Genomic DNA, 8831 nt, shown 5'->3' on the forward strand with positions numbered 1-8831 from the left:
ACATGGCTGACACTGACAAAGGTTCTATAATCTGAGGTACAGGATCTCAGGATAAATCCTGAGGGGATTTCACTGACCTTATCAGACCCAAAAGCTACAAGTCTTGTTGCATAGGTCCTGCTTTACCTTGATCTTAACCATCCAGCAGAAAAGTATAAAAACGAAATATAAGAAGTAAAGCCATGCTGTTTTGTTGAGCTATAGAGGACTCAGGTCAACATTTTCTGACATTGCCAGTCAAGCGGAAGACCCTATACTATTATGGGCTACTAAACCAGAAACTTTTGTAAGCTCAATTCTCTTTTGTTATTGAAAAGCTGTTAAACTTCTAAGATACCTGAAAATTTCTTCATAATCCTTAAAACTCAAACCTCTTACTAAGTTAAATAAAGTGTATGTAATTTTCTTAGTTTTAAATACCTTCAAGGAGTTCATTTGTTCTAGAATCTCAGGTCTGACTTCACTTCAAAGTTCTCTTTAGACTGTGGATTTGAAGGCTGATTTTCTTTAGCTAGTTCATGTAACCACTCCTATCGTCTGTTGTCCCTACATGAAGGCCTTTACCATAGCTACCGATGCATCCCAAGGGGTTATAGTGCTGATGCCAAGAAACTGTGCTATTGTTTGAACTGGATAGATTTATAAGATTTGTCTTTTGTTACAAATATAAGAAAAAATGCTAGTTGTATATTGGATAGCTTAGGTTCACCATTGTAAAAAACAACTACTTTAGAATAACTACTCAATCTATAACTACATAAGCCTCCTAAATATAATAAGAACCACTAGACTTTATCTCTAAAATGTTTCCCAAAGGCAAGCTCATGGCCTCTGGGAGGTGACTGAATCTCAAGAGTGCTGACATCATCAATGGCAAGTCCACAGTTGAGTGGGTGCCACGAGGCGGGGGCTAGCTGAAGGGAGTGAGACATAGGTTTGACCTCGGGACTGTCTGTGTCTTGTCCTCCCTTCCTTTGCTTGTTCTCTGTGCTTCCTGGCTGCAATGCAATGTTCCTGTTTGCTCCACCATACCTGTACACCAGGACGTCCTGCCACACCCTGGCCCAGAGTGATGAGGCCAGAGAACCCATCAGCTGAAGCCTCAGAAACTCCAGCCAAAGTAAGTCTTCCTCCCACGGGCCAGGGAGATAGCTCAGCAGCATAAGAGCCCACCTGGCAAGTGTAAGGTTTCCAGCTTAAAAAAAAAAATTATTAGACATGACAGGGACGGCCTGATAGCTCAGCAGACTAAGGTGCCTGCTTGGGCAAAGCTCTGTGGCTAGGATTTGCTCCCTGGCGTGCCCTGCCAGCCTGGCTCCTGGGGTACACTGAAAGGGCAGTTGAGACTGAGTGTGATGGCACACACCTGTAGTCTAGCACTTGGAGGCTGAAAACAGGAGAATCACTATGAGTCCAATCTGTGTAGTGAGACCCTGTAGACCTTGTGGACCCTGTCCTAAATACAGAAAAAGCAAAAACCAAACAAACAAACAAGTTAACAATAAATCTTCCTCCCAGGTATTTCTCTTAGGTACTTGGTCCCATCCATGGAAACTATCAAAAGAACTACCACAATTTCCTGCAAAGTCAGGGTTAAATATAAGTGTAGAAAACTATGTAAGATATATATTTATATGCATAAGTACATGATATATTTATAAATTTATATATGTACACATATATGTATATTTGCCTTTATATAAAATAGTGTTTGTTTGCCATTTTAATATTTTTTAAAAAATTATTGGGCCATTATAAAAAGTAAATCAAACTAAAGCCCAGCTTTCTAAAATGTCCCCAAATTGAATTTTTGTACTCTCAGTATATGGACTAGATATCTTCTTTAAAACAATTTTTAAATTTAATTTAATTTTATTTTTTATTAATTTTAATGAGAAAGAAATAGGAATGAGACAGTTTCAAAACAGGTTAATAAGTCAGTTACAATAATTAATACATTGCATACTGTTGTCTTCATAGTAGTTATTCACAATACAAGATGCAGACATGATCTCTTGTCTAAACAATATTAGTATAAAACTTGTCATTAAACTAAGAATATGGACTAGATAACTTGATTCATAATTCTCCAGCTTTCCTAAGAATTGGTAAGTCAATAAATAGACTTACTGACTCATTTACATTTACAGGTCTTATTACATATAGTCATCTTTCCTGTTTTCTTGCACTCATTTCATATTGTTTACTAGAGAAAACTGCACATGATAAGTAGATAATGTACACAGTAGTCTTTCTAAACAGAGGTCACAAATAAAGGCAGGTTCTATTTTCCCTTATGCATATCTTTTAAGAAGTATTAAGACCAACAAGATAGCTCACCAGGCTATCCACCTGCTTAGGCAAGTGCAGGGACCAGGGTTTGAATCCCGGTGCTGCACCAGTCCCACCTTTGTGGTGCTGAGCCTGTGACCAAATCTGGGCATGATGGTGCACACCTATAATCCCTGCTCTGGGGAGGCTGAAAATAGGAGACTCACTGCGAGTCTGAGCTGCATCTGGTACAATATTTCTGGTGTATGTGATGATATTTCTGTAAGTGATTGACAGTTCATTAAGTGGACTCAGTAAAGATCTCTCCTCATGGGTAGAAACATCCAGTCCATAGAAGGTCAACCTAAATAAAATAAAAAGAAGGACAATTTCTCTCTCTCTCTCTCTCTCTCTCTCTCTCTCTCTCTCTCTCTCTCTCTGCTTGATATGTGCCATCCATTGTCTCTGGCCCTTGATCACCCTGATCATCTGTTTTGATTCATATTCAAGGGCTGAGACCATCAATCCCTGCTTTTTATAATTTCAACCTTGGACTGGGAATCAGAAACAGGAACCTATGGTTCATAGAATTCTAAACTCTGGTAGAATAATGCCATCAGATTTCTCACTTTTCCAGCTATCACTCAATAGGTCATGTGATTTTGGGGTCTTTATAATTATGTGAACCAATTCATGCAATAATCTATGCATGTATGTATGTATGTATGTATCCATCCATCCATCCATCCATCCATCCTTCCATCTATCTATCTTATTCTACTTGTTTCTCTGGAGCACTCATACTAACATTCATGTTGATAATGATCTTGCACTATATTTATTCACTTTGCATTGTTCACACTGAAAAGATCTCTTAAAATTATGAAGTGGATGGATTTCAGGAGACAGCATTGTGCTGACATTAGTGTGACCAAAATTGTACCCATTTCTAACAGGTTTACAGCCAAGAAAATCTCACTGATGCCATAATAAATGAAAGAAAATTATTGAGATTGCTGTATAGTTTAAATCTAATTTCAGGAAGGCATTGCACAATGACAGTGACTGTAGAAACTTCTACTAACTTTTAAATAAATAGAGAAAGGGCAATGTCCTTACCTACACAGTGGTTGGAAAACAAAACTCTTCTCAACTACAAAATCATTAAGTCTTGCTTCTTTACTTTTCCTTTCCTCAAATCCCATTTCATGGAATCCAAATGATAACATCAGTGGTTAGGGGTAGATCCTGGGCTGAGCACAGTTTCAGATGTCAAGTGACTGTACATGCTGTGACTACAGTCAGGTGGCTGCCCTGCATTCTTAGCATGCAGTGCAGTTCTGGCCTACAGCAAGTCCTCAAATATTGTGTCAACTGATTTCTCCTATTCTCATTGGTTGTGATAGGAGCATCTTATCTCTTCTTTCATTCAGAACTTGTTCATTGGGTTATAATGTAGTAACCTAGAAGCCTCCCAGAGGAGGGCACATAGGGTTAATATTTGTGGGAGAGACCTCTGAGAATCTTGATGGACTGCAAGGAGTGAAGCATTCTGTGGTATGTAAGAGAGACAGAGATACACAATCAAAACCACACTGACTGAATTTAACCATAAGCAGCTACATATTTGCTTGTAGTATTATGTCCTTTAATTTTGGAGGTTGATCTTGTGAGTCTAAACTCCTGCAGAATACAGCAGTTTATATCAGAGTAAAAGTCTCACAACCCCTCTATCATTAGGGATAATCACATGGATAAGCCCAAGCTGTATCGACCTGGTATTTCTGCTTTACCACCTGATATTTTAAACATTGAGTACTTTATACAATTGTAATACTTTGTTGTCCTTATAGTGTTTCCTAATTTTACTAATACATTTTCCATCCCTTGTATTTCTGAAACTGCAGTCATACCCGAGATTGTCTATGTCCCTACCCTTCACCCTAGGAGTGAAGGGCAGAGACTAGTAAGGCATAACAGTCAATTTAAAGGAAACTTTTAGCTACTTCCTATGGAAGCAGTCAATTAGCACACACATGCACACACAAAAGAGCAGCTTTATCGTCATCATTTGTACCTTGACCTAGTGATTGCCCATTAACTAGAGGAAGAGAAAAACCTATCAGTAGCTTAGCAACCAGCACATTTTCCTTCCCACTTAAGGTGAACATCTATTCAGCAGCAGTTCCGGCCCCATTGACGTCCATCTGGCTGAGCAGTTTCCTTCCTCTATTGAAACAGAAGATCCTACAATTATGTGCTTACCCATGCTCAGGGATTAGACTCTTAAAAAGCAAAACTTGCATCCAGTTGGAAGGATTTCAAGAGTAGAGTCCAATTCCCGAATTACAGAGAGTATAAAATGCTGAGCTCTCAGTACTTTTTTTTTGTCTTTCTCTATGATGATTCTATAGCCTATTTGCCTCTTCCTAAAGGCTAACACCTTTCTGGAGCAACTGAGGAAAAAAGAAGAAAGGTTAGCAATAAAAATGAGTTAACTTAATCTCACAAAATGGTGTTTTGATCTTAAAATCAATAAAAGGCTTTCCTGAAGGATAAGTTTTTAATAATATTATGGGTGAAGTAAATTTCAAGACAACACTTCAGGATAAATTGTCTCAAATGACTTTCTCCATTATTATTATTTTAGAAAGTGTTTAAAAATCACATTCATTTCAAGGGAGTTCTAAAAAAAGGTACAATAACATGTACTAAATTAATTTTCATTTTGTTGAAAAAATTTTGGAAAATATAATGTATTTTGGATTTGGAAATTGTTATTTTATACTTGAGATTTTTTTTCTTATGGATAATAAAATGCTGTTCCTGGAATCATGCTCAAAATATGATTTTTATGAGATAATAAATTTTAAAGTAACAGTTCATAAAACTATGCTATCATCTCAAATCTATTTAGAGGGCTGGTTAGATGGCTCAGTGGTCTAAAGCACCTACTTAGAACAAGCTTAGCAAACCACATGGACCACGGTTCAATACCCCAGCACCACATGCCAGCCAGCCCAGCCCCCTGGTGGGCTGAGCTGGCCACACACACACACACACACACACACACACAAAAAAAAAAAAAAAAAAGAAAAACAAATCTATTTAGAACTTAAGCAAAAATTAAAATAATTTATTTCAGCAACAGACAGTAAAAGCGTCCATTCAATAGTGATTTGCATACATGCAAATAAACACAAATTTGATCAAATTTCCATATGTAACATCACCAAACTTTTCTAGTACTTCTAACACTCCCACATCCTAAGTCTAGAAGAATATCATTGCCTCTTTGCATACCAATAAGATATTCAGGACATACAAGTAATAAGTAACTGTTATTAGTGTGTTGTTGTTCAAATGGTGACCTCTGGGAACTAAATTAATTTTAAAATATTTCAATAAACTTTCCTGGGCCAGGGAGATGGCTCAGAGGAATAAGCGCTTCCCTGGCAAGAGCAAGGGCCTGAGTTCAATCCCCAGTTCCGCCAAAAAATAAATAAATAAATAAATAAATAAATAATAAACTTTCCCTCCCCAAATAGAATTTTTTCGTGTTACTTGTTTTTTCTTTTTTCTTTTTTCTTAGAGACATGGGTGGTACATCAGTTTGTATTTAGTATGTGGTAGGATTATTTAACCTCAGTTTTATTTTTCTTTCTTTTTTTGTTGTTATTTTAAATTAAGATCTCAGAAGACAGAACTAGTAGAAAATAAAAGCAGAAAAGACACCAGGCAATTGGGAAACAATCACCAGGTGATTACAATTATTTGAGCCAGAAATGAAGCATTCTTACCTAGTGGCTCTCAGGTACATTGATTAAGCATCTGCCATCCCAAGGCCCTGAAATTTGCTGAAGGTTCAGTGCCAAGCAGGTGCTTCTCACTACATCAGAAGACTTGCATGGAAAACTAAGAAGCCTTGGCAGAGCTGAAGCAAGACACTGGGATAGCTGCATGGGGCTGATTCCTACAGGAATAAAGAGGACTTGAGTGCAAACACAAATGGTGTCATGTAACCTCCTTTCTTTTCCTGCTCAGACCTCAGTAATGAGCTGCAGTGTGCCAAATCCATCACAAAACTGTAAAGGACACAAATCATCTGCAAGCTTTTCTAAAGCTTCAATGTTAAAGAGTGAGTGGAACAAGTTGCAGCCTTCCATGCATCAACTTGTACTGAACGCGCTTTCGGTGTCTCCTTCCTCCACTGCCCCTGGAGGTCTCCCTCACCCATAGATTGTAGTGGAGGTGGGGAAACACAGGTAATTTCCTTAGTCAGCTAATCCAAATCTTGCTCTCAAAGGATCTAAGGTCTCAGTTATGTTATTATTATTGACATGTGGTTAGTACAATTGACCTCTTACAATAAATAGTGGGAATAGACACAACATGATATGCCATAGTAAATTTCTGAGGTTTAGAAAGTAGACCTGCACGCTTTAATTAGTAGCAAAAACCCTAGTTCCTTACAATATTCAGGTTAATTTATGCCTGAATGGTATAACACTTTTCTTCCTCTCTTTCCATGAAGCACCAGAGACCAGCTATCTCCTTTGACTCTGTGAATCCCCTTCTGTGATAAACACAGGCCAAATTCATCTACAAAAAATATAAGTGGGACTACATCATTACCCTCAGTTATTTTAGTTATTTTTCTAATTACTGAGCTAAAACACCCAACACCCAGTAAGTTAAGGGAGGAAAAGTTTATTTACCTCGAAGTCTTTAGAGGTTTCAGTCCACAATATCTGGCTCCAAGACAAGGTGGCATGGCAGAAAGCAACAGGTCTTGGCAGTGGATGACAGCAAAACAACAAGGATAAAAGAGGAAGAAAAGCCTTTCTTAGTCCCTTATATTGTATGCAGGGTCCATACAGGAGGGCGAGTGTAGCACTGGAATCCTTAATCCTAACATTTGACCTTGAATCAGGCATATACAAGATTCAGCCACCACCAGAAAGCATAGGAATGCATGAAGCTTTGGGAGGACATTTAGACACAAACCGCAATACCAGGTATTCAGCTAAGCACAAATCTAATATATTTGAGGTGTTATTTTACTGGTATGATTCAATACATAATTACTCCATTTTAAGTAAATGGATGACCTTAGATCACTATGGACCATCAGTCCATTTCAGAGCTTCAGAGTGAAGCAGAAGTGCTCTTGCAGATGAAGAAATTCTTCCTCTGGGCAGTGGCTTCAGATTGTACTTGAGTGTTCCAACCACTTCCCCTGATGGCATGGCCAGCCCGGTGGACTCTGGGTGTGTTGGAATTTCACAACATAGACAGCTCCACATGAAAATGTCTCTCTCCCTCCCTTCCTCCCTCCCTCTTTCTCTCCCTCCCTCCCTCCCTCCCTGTCTCTCTCTGTCTCTGTCTCTCTCTCTCTCTCTGTCTCTGTCTCTCTCTCTCTCTCTCTCTCTCTCTCTCTCTCTCTCTCTCTCTCTCCCTCCCTCCCCTTCTTCTTCCCCACCACATATATACACTATATATACACTAGCTCTGTTTCTCTGGCTAAATCATTTTGACTGAGCCATTTTCTGTCTCTGATTTACCTATTGCCTGGAACATTTTTTCAAGTGCCAGAGTTCAGCATGTTTGTGATTTGTCACAATTTGTACATAGAGTTGTTTCATCTGCTCTATAAAGACAATCTTTTTCTTCTCAGTGTTCCATATTTTTTGGCCTATATATCACATATTTGCATAAATCCTTACTCAGATTGTAGGTAGATATCTAACAGAAAAAATGTTAACTAGAATAACTTCAACTATAACCAAAATTTTTTAACTACATATGAGCCAGATTTCTCAGGAATGTACCGCAAATGATAGAATGGCAAGCGATAGGATTGGTATTTTAGATCAGCTATTTCTTTGCATGGATGCAATAAAGAATGATTGAAATACTCATTTGGAACCAAAGACATTTCACTGAGAATGGCAAATGGAAATAAAGTTGAATAGTTTTATATTGAAGTGCATGGCGAGAAAAATATTCTCATCAGAAATATCAGCTATTATGAAAAACTAATGATTTCTCTTTCAAAACTTATGATTAAATGATAGGCCTCAGATCAATGGCATTGAAATAAATAAATAAATAAATAAACAAATATTTGTATGTTTTGGGGGAATTTGAAGTTCCAATTTTAAATTTACTGAAGGACACAAGACTATCTTACTTTTTTTTCTGTACTGGGAATTGAACTCAGAACCTTGTGCTAGCCAGGCAGGAACATGTGTTGCTGAACTATATCCCCAGCCCAGAAGACTATCATAAATTTTGTGAATTAATTTAATAGGATCAACCTGCTTATAAACTGAAAACAAGATTAATGGTTATCTTTATTTATTTATTTTTATTTTATTTTATTGATTGTTTTCTTAATGGGACCAGGGATCAAACACAGGACCTTGTGCTTGCCAGGAAAGTACTTATTGCACAAAGCTATTGGAGCCAGAGAGATGGCTCAGTAGAATAAACTCTTCCCTGGCAAGTGCAAGGGCCTGAGCTCAATTTCCAGTACTGCGAAGAAAAAAAAAAAAAAA

Source organism: Octodon degus, unplaced genomic scaffold, assembly GCF_000260255.1.
Source record: "Octodon degus isolate 3935 unplaced genomic scaffold, OctDeg1.0 scaffold00020, whole genome shotgun sequence".
Taxonomy (NCBI): Eukaryota; Metazoa; Chordata; class Mammalia; order Rodentia; family Octodontidae; genus Octodon; species Octodon degus.